The sequence below is a fragment of the Talpa occidentalis genome, unplaced genomic scaffold (assembly GCF_014898055.3).
Source record: "Talpa occidentalis isolate TD23 unplaced genomic scaffold, MPIMG_talOcc4v2.1 talOcc4.17, whole genome shotgun sequence".
In the NCBI taxonomy this organism is placed as follows: domain Eukaryota; kingdom Metazoa; phylum Chordata; class Mammalia; order Eulipotyphla; family Talpidae; genus Talpa; species Talpa occidentalis.
In genome coordinates, this window is record NW_023601754.1 from 3,849,281 (window position 1) to 3,876,797 (window position 27,517).

The 27,517-nt window shown below is 53.2% G+C and overlaps 1 protein-coding gene and 2 long non-coding RNA genes across 6 annotated transcripts in view; 2 read left to right on the top strand and 1 right to left on the bottom strand.

Moving 5' to 3' along the window:
- The window catches only part of LOC119248893 (uncharacterized), an 80,580-nt gene extending 69,572 nt beyond the window's left edge, over positions 1-11,008 (top strand). For 2 of the 3 annotated variants that reach the window (XR_008552369.1, XR_008552374.1), the window contains 2 exons: positions 2,472-2,694; positions 10,713-11,008. This is a non-coding gene — a long non-coding RNA (uncharacterized LOC119248893). The remainder of the gene's footprint in view (positions 1-2,471; positions 2,695-10,712) is intronic. The other variant, XR_008552370.1, reaches the window with a different exon arrangement.
- Positions 11,009-17,425: 6,417 nt separating this feature from the next.
- LOC129146053 (uncharacterized) lies at positions 17,426-20,587 on the bottom strand. Of its 2 annotated transcripts, none has more exons than XR_008552375.1 (3): positions 20,452-20,587; positions 18,383-18,557; positions 17,426-17,619 (listed from the first exon to the last, which is right to left on the bottom strand). It is a non-coding gene; the product is annotated as an uncharacterized LOC129146053 (long non-coding RNA). The 2 variants fall into 2 exon arrangements; XR_008552376.1 differs by lacking the exon at positions 20,452-20,587 and adding an exon at positions 20,205-20,275.
- The window catches only part of CHD9 (chromodomain helicase DNA binding protein 9), a 184,272-nt gene continuing 176,410 nt past the window's right edge, over positions 19,656-27,517 (top strand). The window contains exon 1 of the mRNA XM_054696865.1: positions 19,656-19,693. The gene's annotated coding sequence lies outside the window, so the exon portion shown is untranslated. The remainder of the gene's footprint in view (positions 19,694-27,517) is intronic.

Consider the following 27,517-nt stretch of genomic DNA (forward strand, 5'->3'; position numbering starts at 1 on the left):
AAATAACTTACACAAGCTCCAGGAAAGTGTCTTCTCTTGACAAATTTAGTTGTTTCCAAAGACACTTTAAAAACACACCTCTAAAACCACCCACTTAAGAACTCCTCAGTCACCGCCTCTCTCTGGCACACACCCATTTCGTGGAAGGGATCGTTAGTGCTTTAGTGACGCTCTTCTGCCTTACGCATAGGACAATGAGGAGCGATTAACTCTACAACCATAATACGAAAAGGTTGGAATGCATTTCATTTGGAATTGATTTTTATTTAATCTGTGTTTTCATGGGCAGAAGTCAGGGTTTTTCTGAGCCAGCTCATTAGAAAGGACAAGTTGGTGGGGCTTTGGGCATGGTGAAATGCCTCCTTTCCAATAGAGGGGCCAGAATTCTCCATCATTCCAACCTCACTTTCCCCGGAGTGACTGTTCCCTCTGCAGGGAGGCTCTGGATCTGGACCTCAACGCATGTCACATGTGAGTATGAGTACCTGCTCTCAGGTGCATAGCCGTCCCATTGCTTATATGCCCAGCCGTGACTTTCATCCAGCCCGGGTCACTGGCTTCAGAGTCTCTCTTGTCTGTAGCTCCAGAGCAGGGGCGGACACAACCAGGACCTCTAACCCTGGCTAGGTTCGGCCAGGAATGCCGGCCCAGGGGTAGCTGAGTGGGCAGGACTCACAGGCTCAGCTCAGCAATAGTTTCTCTTTGGCCATCCTGGAAATGAAACAGCATCTTTCTTTGGGAATATACAGAGGTTCGTCACTCGACATGTGCATGAAGCATTTTGAAATGCCACCCGAGGCTCAAAATAGATGGCATAAGCCAGTATTTCCAGAGGTAGTTTTTAAAGCTACTCAGTGTCCCAGTATGCAGCTGCGGGTGAGATTCAGTGTCTAGAACTTGCAAGGGACTCTCACCCTAATCCTATGGGGAAAGCAATTATAACGTGGAATCTAAGGCTCAGAGAAGTTAAGTGACTTACCCAAGGACACACAGTTTTCCAGTGACCTAATCTGGTCTTAGATAAAGGTGTTAGCCTCAAGTCCTACAGTTCAGAAGAATGGAGAATGGTGTCTTACAGGTAACCGTTAAGAATAACAATGGCATCTGCTCCCTGCTCTGGCTCTGGTGAATTCTCTCACCCTCCCACGCTTCTGACTATACCCAGTGCTTGTATAAATAAATAAAATAAAATAAATCTTTAAAAAAAAATTCAAAATTGTTAAAAAAAAAAAAAAATAACAATGGCAGGGCCTCCCAGGTGGCGCAAGGGTTAGTCTCAGCACTATCAAGCTATCGTCAGCCACTGTGGCCTGAGTTCGATCCCCAGCCAGAGAGCTACCCACATGGTGCAGCAGACCTCTCCTGGCTCCCCCGCTGCTCCCCTCAGCAGTGTATTTCAGTAGATCTGCCTCTTCTGCTCCCCACTCTGTCTCTGGTGAATCCTCTCACACATACACCCCCGCACCTCTGGCCTGTACCCCAGCTCTTATATGCATAAATAAATGAAAATAAATCTTTTTTAAAAAGAAAAACAATGGCAGTTAGCCTGAGACTGTTTTTAGCTGGGTTGATAATGGGTTAATGGGTTGATAGTGCTCTTAATTCCTTTTCAATTATTTTGGAGAATGATACAGTGCTTGTTATCCTTATAAGGAAGGGGCCACAGGGCCCTAAGCTGTGCGGGTAGTGGGGGTGGCTGGCTCCCCTGTTCATACTGATGGCAGTCGCTTACAGCCTGATAGTGCGTGATGACTTCATCGTCCCCTGATCACGGTCAATCAGCAGCTCACAGCAGACTGTGGTATGAGGTATTTGGGGTGGAGGCTGAAGAAGGGCAGCAGATGTGAAAAGGCAGTGGCTGGGGGTCAAAAACAGGGAGAGCCTTCGCACCGGGAGGGGTATGGAAAGGTCCCAAGTACAGCAGCATCACAGGGCCGGGGAGGAACCGCTTCTAAGGGCCACAGGATGCCAGGCCGTGTTGGTGCTGCCTCTGTACCCGGGACTCGTTCTCGTTCTCTGAGTCGAGTCGTGGTGGAAAAGATTTCTTTCCTCCACCTCTCGGGGTGTTCCCACGATTACCCGCGTGCTTTGTCTTCCTCGCATCTGAAAGTCCTGACCCGCACGGTTAGGGAATGGCAATAATAAGCCTCTCCCCGGTTGGCAGGCACCTGGAAGGAGTCTGCTTTGGCCTCTGAGCTCGAGAGTGACGGCCGGATGGCCATGGAGCTTCCCAGAATCCTTTGTGCTCTGAGAAACAGCCAGGCGTCCCCTGTTCTGAACCAGTGTCTGGGCTGCTGGCTCCCCTCATTCCTTTGCTTCTGTCGCCCTCTAGTGCGCACGTCCTGTAGCTGCCTCAGCGGCCATTTCTCTTTGGCTGCCGAGTTTGAAAAAATTCTCTTTTCTGAAAAGAAACTTCTTACAAGTCTATGCAGAACAAGTCATGAGGTACATGTATGTGCTCTTTTCCATAGGTGTATTAAACCTCAAAAGTGTTTTAGAAATCTATCCAGAGAGTCATCCATGCAATACTTGCTGAGTGCTGCCCAGGATATGCCCCCTTTGGGGTGAGAGAAAGCACCCTCTTGCTCCCGTGGAGACCTAGCTGAAACTGACAGATCTCATAAACGAACGTGAAGTGTCATTGGCGACAGTGCTACAAAGGACAGAAGGAGCAAAATCAGAGCACAGGTCATGGTAAAGACTGCCATTGTCAGCCTCCCCAGGGCCTCTCACCCACTCTCTCTCTTTCAAGTGTCTCCATGTCCCCCAAGCCCCTGGTGCAAGCCCAAAGCCAAGAAGCAAGCGGGTCTTCTCACACGTCTCTCTGTCTCTCCCAGCCTCTTCTGTGTCCCAGGCTTCCCCTCAGTGCCCAGCTTCACCCCTTCTGGGTGGGGTGGGGAACATATACTCTCCCTTTTTATAGAGAAACATCTTATACAATTTGACCATCCAACTCTTCATCTCATAATACCTATCAACATACCTGGGAATACATTTTAGTAAATACACCGATATAAAGGCTATAATAATAACCACTATTATTTATTATTTACTCTGTGCTGTTTTCTCTGTATTATCTTATTTAATCTTCAAAAACAGTTATATACATGTATATAATGTATAGGTAGCTTGTTATTCCTTCTATTATCTGTGCTATGCAACGTACATATATGTAACTATGTAACATTTAACAAATGAGGAAAGTGGGAGAGAATGGATAATTCCTCCAGGGCCACAGAGCTAGTAAGTGGGCAAACCATGCTTTGAATGCAGACTCTGAACACTTGCTCAATAGTGCTTCTAGTCTAGCCCAAATCCTATTCCATGCCTGAACAGTCCCGTACAATCATGGCGAAGAATTGTCCAATCTCTTTTTAAATATCCCCAAGGACAGGAAACTCAGCATTTCTAAAATCAACACATTTCATTATTGAATATCTTTAAATATTTAAAAAGTTCTTTGTATTGAGTAGAAATCTGCCTTTAACTAATTTCCACTTATTCTGGTTTTCACTTTGCGGATGATGGATTAAGTCTACCATATTTCCACATGGGTACAGTTCAAATATTTAAAAACAGCTATTTTGTCTGCCATCAAAAAGATAACCAAATTATAATTACAGTTTTAGAAGGGACTCTGGTCAGTGTATAAACTGGCACTAAAATAGGTCTAATATTTGTCTAATTTGCATTCCTCTGGAAGATTTCCTAATTTTCACATCGGCACAAAGACAGAATTGTTTTGTTGGTTTTTTTTTAACCACTCCAAGACCAGAGAGAGTGCAAAAGCAAGAGAATGAGTGTTATGTGATGTGTGTGCTCAACTGCACATTGGAATAATTGTATACAAATGCATTTGATGCTTAGCAACTTCAAAAAAAGAAAAAGAAATGTTGGGACAAAGAGGAATTGGATAATTGTGTAACAGGAATAAGTTTGTCAGAGTGTGAGATTCCCAACATTCTCTCACTGGAAAGTTATTTGCTTACTGATTCCATAAAGATAATTCCGCAAGGGGAAGAAACAACCAACAGAATCTTGTTTGCTTAATTCCTATACTCTTTCTGTTTGGAGAATTAGGAGGAGCCAAGCAGAAAAGAAACTTTTTAAAATATAACAAGAGAAAATTAATCTGCATAACAAAACACAAGGGGGAAAATGGGGGCCAGCAAGAAACAGAATGGCCTAAGGAGCTGGAAGCTGGGGAACAGTTTGAGGGGATTTATAGGAAGTTCAAGGACTCTCTGGGTATGGGAGAATCAGGTAGGAAAAAGAAAAGAATTCTGATAAGTATTGCTGTGTGTTTTGAAGTGGTTTTCTAACGTTCTTGAAGAGAGGCGACCACAGTTGGAATTACTTTTAAATTAATTGGGGTTGATAGATAGTTTTTTGAATGTCACTAAAGCTGGGCCTCTGAGGCTGTGGCATTCTGAAGGATTACACTTGCTTTTGAAAGTCCTCTCTTGTCAGGTCCTTATCTACTGCAGATGGATATTAGTCCAGGACATTTTTTTAAAACTGCATTGAAAGGGGATTGGAACTTTCAAAATATGCCACTTTGGCATAAGAATTATTTTGAATTGAAGGTATTTCAGTTCCTGAAATCCCTTATCTGCCTAAAAGCAAAGCCTCCCAAAATAACTCAATTATCATAAATCCCCAAATCTTCTTTGCACAGCACCACACCCAAAAAGACATTGTCACAAAACTATCATATCTTTCATCTGTTCTCCCAAGAACCCAGTTTCAAAAAAGTCATCTGTGCTTCCATAATCCTCCTACTGGCCCCACCTTCCCCCGCTCTTCTAAAGAGCCAATTGTTCCCCCAGAAGTACCTCTCTGCCCCTCCAGAGTCCCTATTAAGATGGTATATAGCACAATGTAATCCTTGAATCACATATTTCTGTGAACTCCATGTACCCACATGAATAAAACCCTGTCTTTTGATTGGGTTCTGAGCACATTACTCCCAAAGTCTGGCACCTTGGCATATTGAATATGGAGCTGAAGGAGCCTGAGAAAAATGCCAAAGCAAAAAGATCTGTCTGACATCAGCAACCCCTTTGTCTCCTGAAGCAAGTCCTGAAAGACTCAAGAAGTGCCCTCCCTATCCGGAGGAGGGGCTTGTCCACGCTCCCAGGAGGAGTGGTCCCTAGAAGGATCAGAGCAGGTCTTTCCGGGTACACCAGAGGTCGCAGCCAAGCTTGTTTAGGTTTCCTTCTTTGTTATCTTTTCGTTTTATAGCTTTACATTTTACATTTTGGTCCACAGTCCATTTTGAGTTAATTTTTGTGAAGATCATGAGGGCTATGTCCAGATATACTTTTTGGAACGTGGGTGTCCGGATTTCAGCACCATTTCACCAAGACTGTCTTTGCTCCGCTGTAACTACCTTTGTTTCTTTCTCAAAGATCACCTGACTACCTTTCATGGGGTCTATTTCTGGAATCCCTTCTCTTTCATTGATCTGTCTGTTCTTTCACTTACACTACACTGTCTTGATTGATACCTTTGTAGTAAGTCTTTAAGTCGGATATTGTCAGTCCTCCAGTTTTGTTTTTCTACTTTAATAGACTATTTTTTTTTTACCTTTCCATATTAGCTTTATAACTGATTTGTTAACCTCCACAAAATAACTTGAGGGGATTTTGATTGGAATTGCCTCAAATCTGTAGATCAAATTGGGGTGAACTGACATCTTGACAATATAGAATCTTGCTATCCATGAACATGGAATATCTCTCCACTTACCTCTACTCTGATTTTTGTTCATCAGGGTTTTGTATTTTTCTTTTTCTTTCTTTCTTTTTCTTTTTTGCTTTAACATTTTAAAAGGACATATGTACTAGGAAGAGGAGAAAGAAAAAGAAGGGCACCTGCATAGTCACAGGTGGAGAGAGCTGCATCTAGCCAGTGCTTGTATTTTTCTTCCTATAGATCTGGTACCAAAAAATTCATAAAAATTATCATCATTCTTCATTACTTCATTCAGTCCCATGTAAATAATTGTTTGGTTAGGAGTTTCATAAATCCATCAGTTTCTCAAGTTCTGGAAATCTTTACTCAGTTCAGTGATATGATCTCAAAGCTATAAAAACAGTCAGAAGCCTATACCCCAGATAAGGTCCTTTGGTGTCTGTCTGAGATAGTCCCTTTTTGTTGAAGGTGAAGCAGTCTGACTTGTAGCTAATTACAATGGCTGTCAGAAAGCATCAGCATAAAACGATAACTATCTGTGAATAGCCAGACTTAAAAATGTCCTTGATTTAAAAATTGATAGACTTTCATTATAAAAATAACAAAATTTGACAAGAAACTTTGGTTGTTTCTGTGGCATACAATATTTTAAATAATAACTGCAATTATGACTAATAACATTATACCAGTGCATATCATGGACGGTAAAGGCATGACAAATTTCCAGGAAATTCATACAATTTCTGAAGTACTTAATATTAATAGCATTTATCCATACAAATATAAGCTAGGGAAGGTTAAGCATCTCTTCTTACTTGACAATGCTTTCCATGCAATTTAACACATCAAATAAACCTAATTAGCTAACAGCTCTCTTTTTACAGTGAGAGAACAAACCCTTTGAGGTTTTCCAGGGACCTCTGGGAAATCTCAAACTCAGTTTGAGGTCAAGAAGACTTCATTTAGAATTTAATTTGGGGAAGCTGTCAAAAATGTCAGAGGGTTTAAACACTTGATTAACCAAGAGCACAGGTCACTGCAACAATACTTAGTTGTCCATTTAACCAAAATAACAATAAGAGATTTCAAAAGTAAATATAGGAGACAGTATGGTTGAAAAAAAAAAAATACCACCAAAACCCCTCAGCTCTTTTTAAAAGTGAGAACACTCATTTCTCTTAAATAGTGAAAGGCATTAAACGATGAAAGGAAATTACTCCAGTAACACACAGAATTGTTTCCTACGTGGATTGCTTCAAAGTAGAGAAAACCTGTACAGCTTCTTATTAATAACACACCAACAACCCAGAAAACCTGTCCTTTTAAGAAAGAGAAGATTCCTTGGGTGTGGCAGGGATCCTGGAAACTCCCCATTCTGTGGGGATTATACTGTTTCAGGGCCTAGTGATTATCAATCCATTCAATTTTAGTCAGTCTGGCCACATGAGGCAAAAGCCTCTGCCTCTTCCTCTTCCTCCTCCCCATGTGAGAGTCCTACCACTGCGACCACGGGCTTTCACCAGACCTTACCACATTGGCCCCTGACCTTGGCCTTCCAGTCTTCAGACCTGTGAGAAAAAAAATACTTGCTGTTTAAAACACCAGCTCCATGATACCGTTACAGCCAGCCAAGCCAAGACATTGAGTAGCCCGAAGCTTACCAGTTTAGATATAAGAGTTGATCCTCATCTTTTTCCCACCTTTTTTTTCTTTTGTCTGAATTTGTTTCTGGCAGATGGAGCAGGTTTATCACCTGCTTGATGAGAGGGCTGAAGCTCTTTACCAGTATTTGTGGGGCTGTGGAGTCTTGAGTAGAAAAGTTTAGGGTGAAAGAGTCACTAGAGCAGAAACTGGAGGCGGGGGTAGAAGGGATGAACGCGGTTGTTAAACCAGCTACGGACATGCAGAGTCCTCGGCGCCTGCGGCTGCAGCAGGTGTCAGGTGCTGTGGACAGCATCGGGGCGCAGACCAGAGGTGGAGATGGAGGCCATTATGGACAATCCCCAGTCCTTACCTGTCAACCTAGTCACCCCTAGAAGTAACTGAACAATAGGTAACAACTCCACAGGGGAATAAACCCCTCCCCAAAGAAGACCACTGTGTCAGCGCCATGTCTGCCCCAGGAAGAGGCAGCCCCCCACCCCGCCCTCCGTGACTACACAGGTGCTGCTTCTCACAAACCTTTTCTTCCTTTGCAAAGAGCAGCGGCAGCTCTTCCTGCCCGCTCGTCTGTGCCAGCATCTTCTTCTTTCCTTTTTTTAAATATATAATACACCCGCCCTGTTGGCTATAACCAGAGGTCTCTGCCTCTTGGGGAAACTCGCTGTGTGCCGCTGCAAGGGGAGCGCCCTGGGATCTCCCTCGGAGAGGGTGTAACAGCCACTGTATTTTCTGGACGCTCCTGTTCCAGGACAGGGACGGGGGCACCTCTCAGCGGCCACGCAGGGCTCGTGAGGACTCAACGGGTCCTGGATGCCAAGTGCTCGCCACGGCACGGGGCACAGCAACCCGGGCACGAGCACCTGCTGCTGCTCTTTCCATTTTGTCCCGTGAGCATCTCAGACTCAACCTCTCCCCGCGGGGCCAGCCGCCCAGAAACCTTGACCCCGTTCTCCCCTGAGCCCCTGCGTGCCGCCACCCGCCCGAGGGGCTTGGTTCTCCCCCTGGGTGTTTCTTGACTTGGTCTTTGTCGCGCTCCCCTGCTCGGCCGGGCACCCTCCCCGGCACGTGGACCCAGCGCTGCCTCCTGTCAGGGCGGCTCCTGGCGGCGCTGCGTGGTGGGGTCCGAGTGCGGTGGTGTAGCTGGAGGGGAGCAGGGGGGGTCCCCAGGGAGCAGGGGTTCCAGGCGACCTGCCCCACCCCAAGGAGGGGGAGCTGGCAGGGGGAGAAGCAGAGGAGCCCGGAGGAAGAGGAGGGCGAGGGCAGGAGAGGGCCTGGGGGGGCGCGCGGGGCAGAGCCTGAAGAGGCTGCGCTGGCTTCTCAGCCTCGGGCCTTCACCCGGCCGTGGGGGACGCGGAGGGAGACACCCGAGGCAGACTGGGGGGAGCCCCGCAGCAGGCCGGCGAAGGCAGCCCTTATCCTCCTGCTGAATTTGCTCTTTTCCTTGCAGGCTCGCCCGGTTGCTCTGCCCCCTTCCCGTGGGCCCCACCAGGACGCGCCCCAGACGTGTGGCGGCTTGCTTTTTCGCCAACCCTGCTTGGCTGGGCAGTTACCCACGAGGGGACGGGCACCTTTGGGTGCTCGGTTTGGAAGCTACATTCTTTCTCTTTCTCGCCCCTCCAGCGCACAGTCACTGTATTGAAGGCATTTCCTTTGAAGGTCTTAAGCTCTAGCGTGTGTTTGTCTTGATGCAGCAGATGGCAGAGCCTATTTAGAGAAGCAGGTTTGGGGGTTCCGGGGTGCCCCCCGCCCTGCCTGTAACGGACTCAGTGTCTGGTGCTCCTGCTCGTCGCCAGGCGCGCACCGCAGGCGGCCTCTGTCACTGACCTGCAGCGACCCAGACCCGCCAGCAGTAGGAAGAGCTCACGGTTGTGCGCAGATGAGATTCGGTGACTGTCGTGTAACAGAGGCCTCTCTATCAGTGGGGAGACATCTGTTACAGAGCAGGGCGACGAAGCACCCCAGGCCCCCCAAACCTGCCTGCCCTAAATGGGTTCTTACCCCCACCGCATAAAGACGAAAGTAAGTGTGTAAGACTTTAATTCGCAGCACTATCAAGCTATTGCCAGCCACGGCGGCCTGAGTTCGATCCCTGGCCAAGGAGCTACCCACAGGGCGCGGCAGACCTCTCCTGTCTCCCCACTGCTCGCCTCAGAGTGTATTTCAGTCCGTCTGCCTGTTCTGCTCCCTGCTCCGCCTCTGGTGAATCTTCTCACCACCACCCCCTCCCCCCGCATATCTGGCCTGTGCCCCAGACCTTGTCTGCATAAATAAATGAATCTTAAAAAAAAAAAGAAAGAAAGTGAGCACTTCTTCCCTAATTGCTTCAGCAGAAAAGTCCCAGGACCGGTTTGGGTTTGACCCCATGTTCTTGAGCAAATCGCTTTGATCAGGGACTTTTCATGCTTAGCCTGGAACCTGTGAGTGGGATGAGCCTCACCCAGCCATGCAAACTGAGAGGAAGAAAGTGGTGCCCCAAGGGGAAAGGTGGGGTTTGTTACCGGGAGGCAGGATACCTAGCACTCAAAGCCAGGTCCTAGCACCCCTCTGCCTTAAGCCCTCACCCCCGTTAGGATGAACCCTCAGCCTCAGTGTATAAAATGCAAAGCCCCCAGTTCCCATCCTTCTCACTTGGGCAGCGCCCCCTCCCTGTCCTTGTGGGAGGTGCCCTCGGGGTCCCCCAGTCATCGTGCCCAGGCAGCCTCCCATCCTGGGTGATACCGCTCCCATCCCCTGTCCTTGCCAATTCCCGCTTCCCCTTCAAGGCTCCATGCCAGTCTCACCTGGTCCGGAACAACCTCTCCCGACACCCTGTGCCAGGCTGTGCTCCCACAAATACACCTCAGCCTTTTCAGAGCACTAAGGAGCTGGGCACACAGCAGTCCCCCCGTCGCAGCTCAGTTAATAGATAGGAGGGGAGCGAAGACGGGAAACTAAAAAATACTCGTAATGAGTGGATGGGGCTTCGAAGGGGAAACTTACTGCCTGATGTAACTGAAAAAAAAAGAAATCTAAGGGAAGAGCTCAGTGGACGGATAGCTAGATGAATGCTAAGCGAACTTTCTAGAAAGACAGGTGGATGATGGGAGGGAGGGAGGACATGTGGACAGATCAGTTGACTAGTAAACAAGCTCCTTTCCAGCGGCTCAGGAGAAGGCTCAGGTGAGTTGGGAGCAGGGGCTCTCAAGTTAAGAGCCAGATTTTCGGGAGACTCAAGTCATGTCTTCGTGGACATAATTCTCACCGCTTTTCTGCCAGGCCCCTGAGCTCAGGGGGGCAGATGAGCAGTCCCGGGCCCTGAGGGAACAATGGAGTGTCCCTAAAAAAAAAAAACTGGGTGCTTTTTCCTCTTGCAGATTAACTTCCTGGCAAATTGCAGCATGCCTGCCCCAGCTGGAGGTAGATGAAGAATCCTGTTTTTAAAAGCCCTGAGAGATCTTGAATTTAATTAAATGAGCATTTTGCGCCATCCCTGAAGAAACAAAACAAACCACCCAGTTTCTGAACTTCTGAGGACCTGGAGCCTCCTTCTCTGCCGTGTTCAGAAGCCGAGTGAGTTCCACCCCCCAGGAGCTGGTGAAGTAACCACCGCCCTGCCTACAAGCCGCCCCGCCACTGAGGCCTTTTCCCGCTTGGCCTGAGGGTGGGCACGGTGGACAGTGTCTCACCAGACACAGAGCTGGTTTGCAGGGTGAATTCCCATTAGGAGAGAGAAGGGAGGAAAAAACAATTGTCTTAAAAATGGAAAACAGTAACCAGAGTTTGGCCTGTCCCCGGTATGCTGGGGCAAGAGGCCCGAACTTCCTGCTCCCCGCTGCAAGCGCAGGCCTGTTTCCTGGCCTGCTGGAGGCTTGGCACCCCCCGGACAGAGCAGGGCCTGGTGCCAGGGAGGCGGCCCGGTCTCTCCTGCTCCTTCTGGGAAGACCGCAGGCTGGACTGGAGCGACAGCAACCTTGGGGAGTCCGTGTGCAGCCAGCTGCTTCCTCCCGGCCTGCCTTCTTTCCTCCTTACCTGAGGGCTTTGTCATCTCTAGAGAATCCTTGCAGTTGCTTAGACTTTTATGGCCACAGAGAAGGGTCGTTGCCAGTAGCTTGCTGCCTCTTTCTCCTTCCCTTCCTGTCCTCCTGTCCCCGGCCAACGCGCCTCCTCACGGCCCCTGACCCCCAGCCCCTGAGTAAAAGCCAGAGGCCCGGCTGGCCACCTCCGTGTCGCAGGCAGGTAGATCTGCACGAGTGACGAGAAACGGTCCCGACCGGGGCTGCTCTGGGCTTGGCTCTGCCCTGAGTCACGGGGAGGACGCTCCACTTCAGATGGGACTTTGTAGCGCTCAGTGAACAGCTGCACCCCTGGGGTTCACACGTGGGTCCCGGAACTGCCTCTGGCTAATGAAACCTGCGACCCTCCTGTACAGGCCACGCTCAGGCAAGTTACTTAACCTCGGTGCCTCAGTTTCCTCATCTCTAAAATGGGGGTGGGTGTGCTTAGCGCTAAAGCCCCCCCCCCCCCCCCCGCCGGGCTCCCTGGTGCGGCCTGGCCAGGGGAAGAGGCTCCCAGCTGCTCCGCACTCGGCGCCGCGGCGCGCCCGCCCTCCCTGCTGTCCCTCCTCTCGGATCCCCGGTCCTGTCATCATTTATTTGCAAACATGTCTGCTTGATTTCACATTAAAATGCTTTTGAGTGGAATTAAAAACAAAACACATGCAGGAAGGAAAGGACAGACTGGCAGGCATGTCAGTAAACAGTGAAGTGTGGTTGAAGGCTCGCTAGGGAGCGCTCAGACGCCGCAGGGTTCACGGCGACAGACTGTCCGTGGCGAGCAGACGCGTGACCATCGGCGGAGGACATTTTTCTGGGGATTCAAAGCCCAGGAACACGGGCCCCTCCCTTCCCACCAGCGCGCCTGCTCCTGCTCCCCTCCCAGGACGGCCAGGCCTGGTCGCCTTCCATTGCCAGGCGCACAGTCCCGATGGTGCCCAGAGCTCATCAGCGATTCTCCAAGTCAGAGACTGAATTATTCACGCAGACAGCAGGGCGTGACCCGGCGCGCGCCCAGCCGTGAGGGGTGCTGGTGCCCCGCCAGCTGTTTTTAAAAGGGAGAGAAAGAGCAAATTGAGAACCAGACACCCCGACCCATGACGTGACCGCTGGGTTTTCAGGGTTGATTGAGGCCAGGCGGAGTGGGGGCGTGGGGTGGGGGGTGCGGCTGGGCTGTCACCGCTCAGCAGGTTCGTTCCCTGGAGCCCTCAGGGTCTGCTGCGGGCCGCGGGCAAGTCCCATGATGTCCGGAAGCGTCTTTTGTCCCCACCAGAGGGTAGGAGAAACGAGTGAGTCCTCTTTACCTCAGCTGCCGGGAGCACAGCCTGAAGCAGGGCCCCTCCCGAGTCCCCAAGGCCAGGATTTCTCTCTCCTGATGCTGCTCTCAGCTCCCCATGGAAATGGTCGTGGGTTTCCTGAGCCAGAGGCAGTTCCAGGAGCGCAGTGAGGGGCCCTCCCGGAGAAAAGCATCTCAGCTCTTGGGCTCAGGAGCGCCATCCTTCTGTGGGGCATCTTTGCTGTCCGCCGTCTCCGCGCAGGCCTCCGGCTTGGGCTCTTTCCCCTCCTGCTGGCCCCCGGGCTGCTGGGGCTCATCTACCACTTTGGTGCTTTTGCTGGCTTGGCAGCCCATCTCAGTGCACAGGGCCGGGGCCCTGGGTGTCCTCAGAGAAGGCAGGACTGCTGCAGACCCAAAGGAGTCGGAGTTAAATATCCCTTCCTCAGAGCCCTGTTGAAAGAGACAGATGCGGTTTCTATGGCCACGGAGAGACGCCAAGTCCAGGCTGCAGAGTGCCCCTCCCCCGCACTGCCTCTGCGGTGGGCAGGGCCTGCAGGCTGCCCTTCCTGCTCACCCGCCTGCTCCAGCTGGAGTCCATTCATTCCCCCGGAAGAATTCCCTTTGTTTAACCTTTAACTTCTTTGCAGATTGAAACCTCCACCTAGTTACCTGTCAACACCAGCCGGCTCTTCACAAGCAAAGAAAACCCTGTTACTACGCAACTAGCTGTGGCCTCCCTGGCCTCCCTTTGCTTCCCCTTCACATTCAGTCCCAGGACTCACAGACCCCCTGCGTGGAGCCTTCCCCTACCCTAGAATACCAGCTCCACCCAGGCTCCAGGGTTACCCAAACAAGTCAGTCCTTGATAGGGGCAGGAGCCCCGCGGGCTGCTGCGTTCAGCGCAGTTTCCCGTCCTTCTCTTGTTTAGGCCTAACCACCCAGAGTAGCTAGTATAGTTTGTCCTCGCTTAGCAGACGAGACACTGAGGCACTGGGAGGCTGATCTATTTCAGTGGTAACTAACGGCCAGGAGACAGCAGAGCTGGCGTTGGAACCCAAGTCCTCTGGGGCTCACTCTCCATCGCTATTTATTTTATTTTTTAAAAGATTTATTTTTGCATTCAAGAACTGGGGTGTAGGCCAGAGGTGTGCAGGTTGGGGGTGGGGGAGGATTTACCAGAGACAGGAGCAGAACAGGCAGATCTACTGAAATCCACTGCTGAGGGGAGCAGCCAGTGAGACAGGAGAGGTCTGCCGTGCCATGTGGGTAGCTCCCTGGCTGGGGATCGAACTGGTGCTGCAGTGGATGGCGATAGCTTCCTAGTGCTGAGACTTAACCCCTTGTGCCACCAGGGAGGCCCCTCCATCACTATTTAATCCTCTAGTTTGAAGGCTCCATCAGGCCATCTTTCAGGTGCCATCAAAATGTGATCAGTTTGGGTAGACCTGGCATTGCTCTTCGAAACAGGGCACGTGGGGCAGGGCTTGGGAGCCGAGGAGGAAGGCTCTGCCATGGCGATGCCTCCGCCTGCCTGGTGGGGCTGGCAGCAGCCCCTCCCTGCTCTCTCCAGGCTCCCATTTTATTTTCTGGTGATCCAGCTTTCCTTTCCCCGACCCTGAGTGAGTCCTGGTCACCTTGATTCGCTCGAGGACGCTGGAGGGAAGAGCAGGCAGGTCTCTGAAGGGGTTCCTCAGCAGCCCTCACTGTTCTCCAGGTCCCCTCGCATGCGCCTCACCATCAGGCCTTCGGGGGAGGAAGTGCTGTAGATGCCACCGTAGAGCTGAAGCAACTGAGTGCAGAGTGGCTGGGTGAGCTGCCCCCTGTGGCCTCGTTGCCCGTGCCCCTGCCCCCCGGGGCTGACGCCACCGGCCTCCCCAGCCAGGCACGAGGCTGCGAGGCCACAGTGGAGCTCCCTGTAAGGCGCCTTCCGCTGACTGCGCCTCTTGCCAGCTGGACTGGCAGGGTGACAGTTAGGAGCCCGTGGACTTAACTGCTCCCCTGTAAATGCCCAAGTACAATTTGGAGGTGTTGGGGTAGAAAAGGCAGGCTCAGTTTGCCTTCTGATTAAAAGACCCTAATGAATGCAAGTCTTCGTTTGAATATTGGGATCCTAGGTCATCAGCTCTCTCGTGAAACCTCCACATTCATGGTGCTGACTCCCGTCTGCTCAGGGACGCCAGCAGGAGCATGCGGGGGAGTGGGGTTGGGGGTGCTGGGTTAGCTCAGGGGCCTGCTTGGTCTGCACGATGACGGCCTCTCGCCCAGTAAGCCTGGCAGAATGCTTGCCCCGCCTGCAGCTAACCACGCCCAAGTCCAATTGCATAATTTGTAGGGCCCGGGACAACATGAACATGTGGGTCCCTTGTTCAAAACGTACTAAAACTTTCAAATAGCGACAGCAGGACCTTAAGTGAAGCACAGGGCCCGTGAAAGCAGGCCCGTCCACACCTGACGCCCGATCAAGACTAATTTGCCAGATCACTAGCCAGCTCAGTGCGGGCCACCGCCCCGGAACAGAAGGAGGTCAGAAGAGCGAAGAAAAGGGAACCCACAAGATGGGTGAGCGCTCTGTAGGACACGTTGAAAACATCTGTAGCTTCAAAATGCTCCCCAGCACTTACTACCTACAAAAAAATATCACAAACACATCCCCACACGAAGCCCAAATAATAACTGCGTGGGAAAAACACTGATAAGATCACCTGTTGGCAAGGTTGCGGAGCAGCTGGACTCTCTGCTGGTGGGAACGCAGAGCTCGGGGAAATGGTTCAACAGTTTCTGACAAAGTTAAACATCCCCTCGTTTGCCAGAGCCAGTCCGCACAGGCTGCTGTAACAAAGCACCCTGGCCTGGGCGGCCGGGACAGTAGACGTTTACTCTGTCACAGCTCTGGAGGCCGCAAGTCCACGATCAAGGTGCCAGCGAGGCCGATGCCCATCTTCCAGGTTGAGCGGGCGCTCTGGTGTCCTTACCTTCTACGAATGGCCTTCAGCGTGAATGTGGGGGATACATTCCGTCCCTGACATCATCCAAGGGGAATGAAAGCCCTGTTCACGCAGAATAGCCTGTCCAGGAATATTTTAGTCCTGTTAGCCATCGAACACTGGAAACAACACAAATGTGAATGGAGAGCTAAACCTCCGTGCTGCTGCAGGGGAGTATTACCCAGCCAGCAAAAAGGACAGGTTTGATGGACCTCGGAGGCATTATGCTGAGCAAAGGAAGCCAGATTCCTAAGGTCACCTACCAGCGGAGACTATACATATGACATTAAAAAGACAAAACATGAAGGACTGATCAGAGACCCTGGGTATCTCTACCAAGGGAGAGCGTGCAGGAATTTGGGGGTGATGGGTCCGTTCTGTATCTTAACTGTGGTGCTTACACCAGTCCGTCCATGTGTTAAAATTGGAGACCTGCACACCAAATTTTTTTAAGTTAAATTTATTCTTATTAAGTTCAGAAAATGAAAAAATGTAAGATCATCAGTGGAAAAATAAATAAAAACTGTTTGCCAGGAGCCTAGGGGCTTCTTAGCCATCTGGTCCTAGTTCTCGAGATCCTTAAAAGCCTTTCTCTTCTGCTCGCAAACAAACACACCTGCCCCTCATTTAGCTCAACTGCCGTTTATTGCGCCCCACGGTACAAGGTTGCATTTGGGATACTGTATGGTTTCCAGAACCTTCGTGAATCATAATTAACGAGGCCTGGGCATGGAGGCAGTCAGGGCTGTGTGCAGAGGCCCAGCCCTCCCCGCAGGAGCCGGAGCAGCCCCAGCCCCAGCCCCAGCCCCAGCCCAGGGCTTCTGTGGAAGGAGCCAGGCCCTGGCATCCCCAGCTCCCGCGCCTCCCTGCCTCTGGTCCCCCCAGACTCCCATGGCTGACCCCACTTGATCTAGTGGGGTGGACATCTGGCCTTGCCCATTTAGGTCACCTCCCAGGATGTGAGCAGGAGCAGGGAGGACGCGACGGGGCGAACGGGCCACGCACAGCCGCGCACACCTGCCACTGAGGGCCCGGGGTCTGGGGGAGGCCTGTCTTCACGTCTCCCCACGCACAGTCGGGGCAGAGGTGGTTGGTGCTTGCATGCAGGTGAGGGCGCACGGGAATTTGCAGAGAGAGCAGCCTTGAACCCCCAGAAGGACTGGCAGGACATTAGCTGGTGCCAGAGGGCAGGATGTCTCGGCCTAAATGAAGACGTGCGGCTCTCCCAGGAGAGCCCTGCCTCGAGGGCCGCTGATGGACAATTAGCTCCTGCGTGGCCGGCCGCGCCCTGACCCTGTGTCTGGGCTGTGGGAACCGGACGGCACAGGCGCTCGTCCCGCTGTTACGGCGCCTGACACCGGGCAGGGGCACGGGGGTGGTTCATGTCCAGAGTGGCCAGACTGCCCTGCCGGTGGGGACACCGTAACCCCAAAGTCCATCGCCGGCCAGTCCCCGGGCCAGCTTCACAAGACCACGACGCCGCCCAGCCCCTTCTCCCATGGTCTCCTCCGCACCCCTGCCTCCCTCTGCACCCCTCTTCTGTGCAGGTCCTGCCCCATCCTGTCCATTCCCCCCATCCCCCTAACCCCCCATTTCTGCCTCCGGCTACTTAGGCCAATAGAGGATTCCACCCTCTTTAAGGGCGCTTTACTCTAGAGGCTACATAGGCTCTTCCCCACGAAAGACAGGTTACAGTTCACAATCTTACGGATTTATTTTTTAAAAAGCGAAACAGAATTCCTTGGAAGGAAAAGCTGGGCAGGGCCCAGGCACAAGGGAGCAGCGAGTCCCTTGTCCATCTGTCTCGCCAGCAGGGCCCAGCGCACAGCAGGTGCTCGCTGCGCGGCGCTGAAGCGTTGGAAGGCTCATGTTCTGACTCAGCCGTCCAGACCCGGGCATCACTGGGGCCTCTTGCTAACTCTTCCACCTGCAGCACATCCTTAGCGTTAGGAGACCCCAGTTTCTCCATCTAGAAAACGGGAAACAACAGCACCTCCTTCACAGGTGGTTGTGAGGATTCCATTAAATAGTCAGAATCCTTACTGCCTAGTACGTTATGAATAATAGTAATTATTACTCTTGGCCTGTTGCCGCCTACCATACACCGAGCTCTCTCCCAGGGAGGCCACGACCCTGGAGAAAACTAAACACCGTGATGAGTGGAATGAGAAAATGCTGGGCGCACTCAGAGGGGAAGGTCATCAGGAAGCCTTTTGCCTCACCAGGTGACGCCAGACGCCAGAATCCTGGGGTGGTGATCTAGGACTTTGCCCGGGGCGTGCTTTGGGGCACAGTGCAGTGGGGGGGTGGGGAGGCCCTTTGGGCAAGAGCATTCTGGAGGTGACTCAGAGCCCCTCAAGAGAGAATGGGAATGCAAGGGGACGTGTACCTGTCAGCAGCCCTGACCCCCTGGCCTTCACCAGGGCACCGACCTGCCAGGAAGAGGCAGGGGCTGGCTCCTGTCAGTGACACCCAGCCCCCTCCCCCCCTCCCTACTTCACCCCACACGCCCCCACGCCCCCCACTTCACCCCCCACCCCCGTGGACCAAGCTGCCTCAGTACAGAGAGCAGAGGTGACGCAGGCACACAGGTGGGGGGACCAAGGGGGCGCACAGGCCTCTCGTTCACAGTGTTTGGTGTGTCCATGGTGATGGCGTCTTCCAGTGTCCTCACGGAGATAAACTGCCAGAATTAAAGGAAGACGTTCGCCTCGTCCCTTGGAGAAACATACCCATCACCTGGCCGCTCTGTCCTTGGCGCCCGGCACAGTGACAGTTTTCAAAATAAATCCTCTGCTCACGCTCCGAAGAACTCACTGCCATTGCGTTGCATTCTGTGTGTGAGCTCAGCAAGGGCAGAGTTGGGGTGCTTGAATCTTGACTGGATCCCTGGGTGTGGAGAAGTGCCTGGCGCATAATAGGTGTTCAGTTAACATTTGTTGAAGGAAGATGCAAATGAAATGTAAACACTTGAAATAGTCCCCCATTTTTGGGACCCTGCCTGGGCATGTTGTCTTCATTTGCAAAGACAGAAGCAAAAAGGGGCCTTCCTGGTGGCCTAGGGGTTAAGTCTCAGCACTGTCACCCCCACTGCCTGAGTTCCATCCCCGGCCAGGGAGCTACCCACATGGCGCAGCAGACCTCTCCTGTCTCCCGGCTGCTCCCCTCAGCAGTGGGTTTCAGTGGATCCACCTGCTCTGCTCCCCACTCTGTGTCTGCTGGATCCTGTCTCCACCACCCCCCCACCTCTGGCCTGCACCCCAGTTCTTCTATGCAAAAATAAATAAAATCTTTTTAAAAAACAAGTGGAAGTCTCAGGAAGAGCCAGCTGAGCGCCCCACCCCACCCCTCTGGAACAGCCTGTCCTTGGGACTGTTGGAAATAGGGGTGCTGAGGGGGCCGTGCCAGGGCGCTGGAGGGCCAAGGCCTGCCGTGCAGGGCGGCCCCGGCGGGGAAATGTCGCTGGCGCCGGGTGAGAACCGCCACCCGGGCTCCCAGCCGACTCCCCGGGGGCCTGCGGGTGTCCCCGGCTCTCCGCAGGGCGCAGGGTGCCCCAGACTGCAGTAGACTCAGACCCCAGGGGCAGGGCAGAGGCCAAGGAGGGGCCCGGAGGGAGGAGGTTGCTGGTCGGGACAGCGGCCCCTGGGCTTGAGGGCACCCCGTCCCCTCGGCTCCCCGGGCGCCCGCGTATTAACCGAGAAGCGATGCCACATTGGGGCGCGCTGGCAGCAGCTGGGCAGGAGGAAAAATCGGTGAAGCCAGACACGAAAATGCCAGCGCGGAGCCCAGGTCAGGCCCGGGCGGGGCGGCGCCTCGCGCCCCAAGGGCACGTCCCCGAGCTCGGGTCCCCGGGCGGGGGGGCGGGGGGCCCCGCTGGACGCGCCGGGCCGCGGGGCTGGGGCTGGGGCGCCCACGTGGGCCGCGCTCCGCTCCCGGCCGCGCTGCCCGCGAGGTGGCGCCTGCGCCCCGGGGCGCCTGGGCCGGCGCGGCGGCCGCGGCCGACCTGAGCCCGGGATCGCCGAGGAGGGCAGCGCCGCGCCGAGGTAGGACCCCGCCCGGCGCCTCCCCGCGCCCCCGGGGCTGCCGGGGTCGCCACGGGCCGCCGACTGCGGGCTGCGGACGCGCGCGGGCTGCGACACGGCCCAGGAGTCGGGGCGGCTGCACGTGCGGGCGCCCTGGGCACCCCGGGACCCGCAGTCCGCGCGCCGGGCCTGGGGCGCTGGGGGCGCGGGGCGCACCCCCAGGTCTGCGCGCGCGAGCGGGGGGAGAGCCGTGGCCGCGTCCGGAGCCCTCGGGCGCCGGCGCCGGGGACGGGCCGACCCGGCTCCATCCCTCCAACTTGGCTGCCCCCGGGAGGCTTCGCCAAGGCCGGCGCGGCCCCAGCCCCCGGGGGCTCGGCTGGAGGGGGCCGGGTGGGGCGCGGGCGCCCGGCGTCCCTGGAGAGCCCAACTGGCAGCCAAGTTGGGGGACCCTCCTCCCGAGGACGGCGCCAAGCCCAAGGGCGGCTGCTGCCGCCCCGAATGCCGATTTCCTTCTCCTCATCTCCTCGCCCACCTCTTCATTATTCTTCCTTCTGCTTCCCTCTGCGCGCCTTTGAGCAGGAAACCTCTCCTCCTCTGGGTTGTCAACCGAGATCAACACCCCCCACCCCACCCCCCCACCCCACCCCACCTCCCTTGCAGGGCCTGCTCGGAAAGGGCTGCACTGAAGAGGGAACGGGGAACAGAAAGACGCTGGTGTGGAATCTGAGAGCAGGCCCGTGGGGTGTCCGGCCTGGGGGTGTGGGGCCTGGGTTCCCTACCTTTATCTGGCAGAAGTTCAGGGGCCCAGCTGGAAGGGCCTCATCATTTTGGTAAATGTTGCTGAGCAGAGTAAGAACCAGAATAACTTATTCAACGCCCCAGCGGCGTTGGGGTGCGCGCCAGCAAAGCGGTGGCCAGCCAGGGCTCGCAGGCCCCGGAGCCAGCCCTTCCTCGCTGCTGCCATCCCCGAGCCCTCACTGACCCGCCCTGCCCTCGGTTTCCGCGTCTGTAAAATGGGTGTGATCCTATAAAGCACTCGGTGTAGCCCTGGGAATTGTTAACAGTGAAAGGGGATGTTTATGGAGAGTGTGGGTGTGCCGAGGGCTGTGCTGAGTTACGTGTCTGTGCGTTGCCCCGTGACCCCTAAAGCAACCCAAAAGGTCGTCGTCACCTCATGTGACAGCCGAGGCCACCAGGGCTCCAAAGCCCAAGGAACTTACTCAGGGTTTTGTAGATAACAAAAGGCAGCTTCCTTCTTTGAATCCAGGCTCCAGAGCGCTGACTCCAGAGCCAGATGCAAAAGTTCAACCTTCCGCTGTTTTCCCTGTTGACCTAGCAAGCGCAGAAAGCGCACACTCAGCACAGAGTAGGACCGCAGGTCTTCCACGGGCACATTTGCTCCCATTGCTGCCAACACAGCACTTTTCTCTGAGTTGACTCATGTGTTCACTCCAAATGTATTTATCATCGAGGGCCTACTATGTGCCCAGCAGTGTTCCAGATGCTGGAGGCAGTCAGTGGACAGAGCAAGCAGCCCTTGGGGACCGCACTTTCCAATGTATGTGAAACCCAAGAAGAAAGCAGAGGATGCTCGTTGTTGGCAGACTGTGTGGTTGTGAATTCTCCTGCTCCTGAATGCTTATTCGTAACCCCAAAATTAGCATCCACCGCACTTTCGTGGTCATTTGTGGGCATGTGCATCTTGGCAAAACTCAAGAGTCACCCAGCGCACGTTACCAGCTGACCTCACGCGAGAGGACCTCTGCTTTCCTGTCGCCAACCTCAGACTCAAGCGTCCTTTCTGTGGCCTCACTAGTGCCACATTGTTCACAGTTGTGTGCTTTTTGTCTGTGATCTCTCTGTTCAGAATGACCCCCAAGCGGGGTGCTGCGGTGCTGTCTGATGCTGAGCACGAGGTTGCACAGGGCCTGCAGGGAGAATGCATGTCAGATGAACTTTGTTGAGGCGTGTGTGGTCATGGTGTCAGCTGGGAATTCCTTGTGAATCAACAGTGCATCTTAAAGGTGTCTTTAAAGTGAAACACACATAAAGCAAGATTAGGATTTGGTACATTGATGACAACATTGTAGCGTGTGGCTCACAGGGAACTGACCCCGTGTTTCCTCTAAGAGGAATGGCTCTTCATATGCTAATTCTGTGTTCATGGCAACATTGTAGAACATAACTGCCAGGAGCAATGAGAGTTGACTGTAGTTTGACTTTACTGTCCATGCAATGAAAAAAATCAAATGCAAAGAAGGGGCCTTGCATTGGGAGCTCAGGAAGGTGGAGAAGCAACCGGGCAGGGGTTGGGATGAGGAAAAAGTGTTTTAGGTAGCAAAGGTAGCATGTGCAAAGGCCCGGAGGTGACCAAGGGCTTGGCAAGGTCTGGGAACTCCAGGAGAGCCGGGGTGCAGGGAGTGTGGTGGTCAGAGGGAAAAGAGGTGCAGTGGAGAGAGCGGCAGGGCCAGGTGGCCTGTGCTTCGGAAGCTGCTGTCCTTACATCTGATCGGCAGCGTAATCCTGGCAGGCGGGCTGGATGGGTCCCGCCTATGGCAGATGATAAAATTGATGCCCATGCCATTAAGTCATTCACCCACAGATACTCTGCCGGTAAGCAGCACGCTGCCCCCTTAATTGAATGCTGAGCAGATATTTGGTTATTGATCAGACTGCAGGACCTGGTCCTGGGCTGGAGGTTTGCTTTGGTTTGGTTTAGGGAGCAATCAGTTTCTGCAGTTGGCTGCAGAAACCATCAATTGCGGATGAAAGCTCCTGGAACAGTGGGCCACACATGAAGGAGTTCTCTTTTCTTTTTTAAAAGCAAAAGTATTCCTGGAATAAAAACATGGGTGCCTGAAGTAAAAGAGTCCTGGATACCTGTAGAGGGCAGAAGGTCACAGACTTGTAGAAAAAGACAGTGAGAGGGGCCTCTCTGGTGGCGCAAGGGGTTAAGTCTCAGTGCTATCAAGCTGTCCGCAGCCTCTGCAGCACGAGTTCAATCCCTGGCCAGGGAGCTACCCACATGGCGCAACAGACCTCTCCTGTCTCCCTGCTGCTCCCCTCAGCAGTGGATTTCAGTCGATCTGCCTGTTCTGCTCCCCACTCTGTCTCTGGTGAGTCCTCTCACCCCCTGCATCTCTGGCCTGCGCCCCAGATCTTGTATGCATAAAAGTAAATCTTTAAAAAAGAAGAAGAAGAACAAAGAAAGAAATGGAGAAGGTCTAGCCCCAGCCATCTCCTGTATACCAGCTCCTGGGCTGGGCATCCCCATCCACAGCTGGAAACCTGCCTCTCGTCCCTCTATGCTAATGATCTTGAATAGGACCTCAGCAAACTTTTCTGGAAAGAGCCACGTGGCAAGTACTTTGAGCTCTGTGGGCCATATGGCCTCAGTGGCCACGACTCAGCCTTGTCCTTGTGGACAATGAGCCGCCCTGGATGGGATGAGAACGCCGAGCACAGCTCTGTGCCCATAAAACTCGACTCGGGGATGCTGAGATTTGGATCGTGCATCATTTTTATGGGTCACAAAATGTTACTCTCCTTTTGATTTTTTCCCAACCACTTAAAAAATGTGAAAACGTTTCTTGGCTCACAGGCCGCCAGTGGGTGGGCCGGCCAGTGGGTGGGCTGAGGCCCAGGGACTGGGCGGTAGCTGCAGACTCTCCTCCAGAATCAGGGGACCCCGGGGGCAAGATCCTGAATGTCCATCGAGTTGAATCCCTCCCTGGCCCAGGAATCACCACTGAACATTCTCAACCATTTCTTTCTGTTTTTTAAAAAAAGATATTTTTTAATTTATTTTTGCACACAAGAACTGGAGTGCAGGCCAGAGATGCAGGGGTGAGAGGATTCGCCAGAGACAGAGTGGGGAGCACCCTGCTCAAATCCTCTGCTGAGGGGGGCAGCGGGGAGACAGGAGAGGTCTGCCGCACCATGTGGGTAGCTCCCTGGCCGGGGATTGAACCCAATCCCCGGTGGCTGGTGACAGCTTGATAGCGCTTAGACTTAACCCCTGTGCCACTAGGGAGACCCCCATTTCTTGATGCCCCAGCAAAACGGGACTGCCTCACCTGGCAACTCATTCCGTTGTCAAAGATCTAAACTGTGCCGTCGATGGGGTTTCCCCAAAACCAGATTCTGAGACAAGGCTCTGGGTGCCAGGGGCTTATTCCCAGCAGGTGCAGTGAGTACGAAGTGGGCCGGGCCGGGCCGGGCAGGGAGGCCAGCCAGCAAGGGTGAGCTGCTCACTCGGTCACCGGTGCCAGTGGGCCACCAGGCTGAGTCCCTGCGGACACTGTTGGAGAGAGGACGTGGGGCAGACTCAGAAGTGTCCCGCCAAGAGGCGGGGAAGCTGAGGTTCGTCCTCACTGGTGCGGGTTGCTACTGAGTCTCCCCCTTTTCTGCTCCTGTTCGCCCTTGACACCCCACAGCCTGGAGCCTGCCGACCTGGTGTCCTGCAGGGGGCGCTGGTGAGCACAGGTGGCACTGAGTGTGGCTGCCTTTGCTTTCTGCAGGGGGCCGTGGGCATGGTCTGGCCCGCAGAGTTAGGGCTCCAGCAGAGGCGGCCTCCTCACTGCCCTGCCCTGCCCCCTCCAGCGCTGCCGCTCTCTTACCCCTGAGGGGGAGCCCAGCCGCCCTGGCCTTTCACTTCCTTGAGCTTGCAGGACTCTTCCTCCTGACGTCCGGGACAGAAGCCGTCCTGGTGAGGGCCAGCCCGCCCAGTGCCACTCAGCCTCTCCCTTTTTGCGAGAAGACAAGCGTCCTCAAATTCAGGCGGCCGTGGCTGGCTGAAATGTAATCACGCGGGTTATGTTTGATGTTTATTTTTCCAGCTCCCACCTATACATGGCAGGTGGCATTTAAAGCAGTCAAACAAGGTTCCTTTTTAAATTCAATGTATTTAAATACTAGGTCTGCAGTAAAACATACTCCATAAATAATGACAGGGGTGGTATGAGAAGGCAGTCGAAAAATAGAAGTCACTGTCCCAGGCTGAGGACTTCTGGGTGCAGGAGTGACACTAGGCCCTGGACATGCCTAATTTAATTCCCCATCACCCCAACCACGTGGGATCAGTAGTATCCAAAACAGGTAACTGAGAGAACAGGGGAGCTAAGTGACTGCCCCAAGCATGAGACCTTGGAGGTGACAACTGGAAAGTGAACCCAAACAGGTTCGGTTCCCGAGAGTGTGATCTTAATCACAGGTTACCCTGCTTCTCACAAATGCGACAAAAGAAAGCATGAAGATAATATTCAGATGACTGACAATCGAGCAAAGTTTTCCTTAAAAGGTTCCTCTTTAAAAAAAAAATTTATGTGTACAAGTGCTGGGGTACAGGCCAGAGGTGTGTGTGTTTTGGGGGTGGTGGTGAGAGGACCCAGCAGAGGCAGAGTGGGGAGCAGAACAAGAGGATCTACTGAAATCCACTGCCGAGGGGAGCAGCGGGGAGACAGGAGAGGTCTGCTGCACCCTGTGGGTCACCTCCCTGGGTGGGGATCAAATTCAGGCTGCAGAGGCTGCGGATAGCTTCATAGTGCTGAGACCTAACCCCTTGCGCCACCAGGGCGGCCCCCAGGTTCCTCTTTTTTGAAAGAGCCATATCTGCATCCCTGTGTCTGGATAAGCCTCGCTTTCCCCGTGGCCCCAGAGAACAGATCTGTCCCGTTCATCACTGCAGGCCTTCAGGCCATGGGGGGCCAGCCTTGCCCCCGGCTCTTCCCTGCTCTAGATTAAACACTGCCAGTTCCTTCTGCTTATTTTCCATCGTGTGTTCTTGGCTTCTTCCCCCAAGCACAGGGCCTCTTTCTTCCTTGTTCTCTTGATCCAAAAGAACTTATAAAGTTTGTTTTGTTTTCACAGCGCTTTATTTGCTGGCCTCCCACAACTCATTCCGGGCTCAGGGTAGAGGACGGCTGTGGTTGGGGGCAGTTGACATGCAGAGGACGGCAGGATAGGGAAGCCCAGAGGGCACTGGTCACACCAGGGCCTGGAGGGAGGCTGGGCAGTGTCTCTGTAGGCCAGAAACGGAGCTTCTTGAGTGCACGTGGAGCCAATCAGGCTGCTGGGAACAGACTAACCGGATTGACAGGAGCCTGCGAGGAAGCCAGACCACAAATATATTAAATCACAATGGGACAAGCCCTGCAAACCAGCCTGAAAACTTTATGTCAGCTTGTCAGCACATTCTTTTTCCTGTAGCAAAGCCCACATGGTAAGCCAGATTCTAGCTAAAAGGTTGGTATTTGTGGAATCAAAACAAGGGAGCAAGATGAATGAGGTTAATAGCCAGCAGAGCCTAAGATACTCACATCCTGTGAGGGAGACAGGACCAGGATGGCAGCACTGCTGGTCTTATTTCCCTTCCCGTGCTCAAGGCAGACATGACTAATCAATTACCGCGCCATTGCCATCCCACTGCTGCATGGACCAACCTTAAGAGAGTATTCCAGGAGGCTCTCTCTGGCCAACCTCTGAGCTGCTTGTAATGCTCAAGGAGGTTTCCAGAGCCTCCCCTCCTCTAGACAACTTGGTACTGCTTTTCCTCGGCTTCTCACATGTCGCCATTTCTCTCTACCTAATAGTCCTTTGGTTCATGTTAATACAATTGACCTTTTTTTTTTTCATTGTGAGGTCTTGATTTGATTTCCAGATCCTGTTCTTCCTGCTTCTTCCAGAGGCACATCCTGTCCTGCCCTTAAGAACTTTTGCAGATCAGTCATCTCAGACGTCTGTGCACCCCACTGATATGCCCTCCCCACATTTTGGGGTGACTTGTTCTGTACCTCCCAGGAACACCTTCTTGCAAACCACAAAGCTGTTTGCTGGGATGTTGGCATCTTTTTAGTATAGAAATGGCAGCATCACCATTGTAAACCTTTAGGAGCGTCATCACTTGGCTTGGCCTGGAACCAGAGTCCAATGAGGTGCTGGGGCGGGAGGGGGCTGGAGAGGAAGCTTTGGCACTGCAGCCAAGAAATCCTGGAGCTTTGCTCCTATGAACACCGGTCATGCTTGAGGGAAGACTTAGGAGTCTTATCATCTTGGAACAAGCAGACCTCTCACCAGCCTTACAAATGTGCACTGCATTCCTGGTCTCCCTTCCACCCACAGAAAAACCTATGTGACCCAAAAGGAAGATAAAATGCACGTAGAGGGTCTGGGGCACCCAGAGTCACTTGGGGGGGAGGGCGCCTTCCTGAGCACTTCTAGAGGAAAAGCGGGCCCTGCCCTCAGGGTTGCCCATTCTGGTTGGGGAGCCCCGTTTTCACACCAGGAAGATTCCAGTCTATTGTAAGAGGTGTCATCTCTAACCTCAGGGAGTCTGATGGGGAGAGGCATCCCACATCCATGGTGAACTCTTTCCGTCCTTGGGGATACCACTGTAGCTGCTATTCCCCTTCGGTTAGTCCACAGGCAGGAAGTAGGGCTGACTTCACTCACCACCCCATTAACACCCCTGCAGACAGGCCCAATGGGCCAGGGGCACTGAGGCCAACGGGAAATTGGGTTTTTTTTGTTTGTTTAATTTTTTTAAAGATTTATTTATGCATACAAGAACTGGGGTACAGGCCAGAGGTGCAGGGGGTGAGAGGATTCACCAGAGACAGAGTGGGGAGCAGAACAGGCAGACTGACTGAAACACACTGCTGAGGGGAGCAGCGGGGAGACAGGAGAGCTCTGCTGCACCCTGTGGGTAGCTCCCTGGCCAGGGATTGAACTCGTGCTGCAAGCGATGGCTTGATAGCACTGAGACTTTGACCCCTGCACCACCAGAGAGGCCCAGAACATTCTTGTTTCTGATGACAGTATTGTAATTACTTTGGAGAATACCCTGCT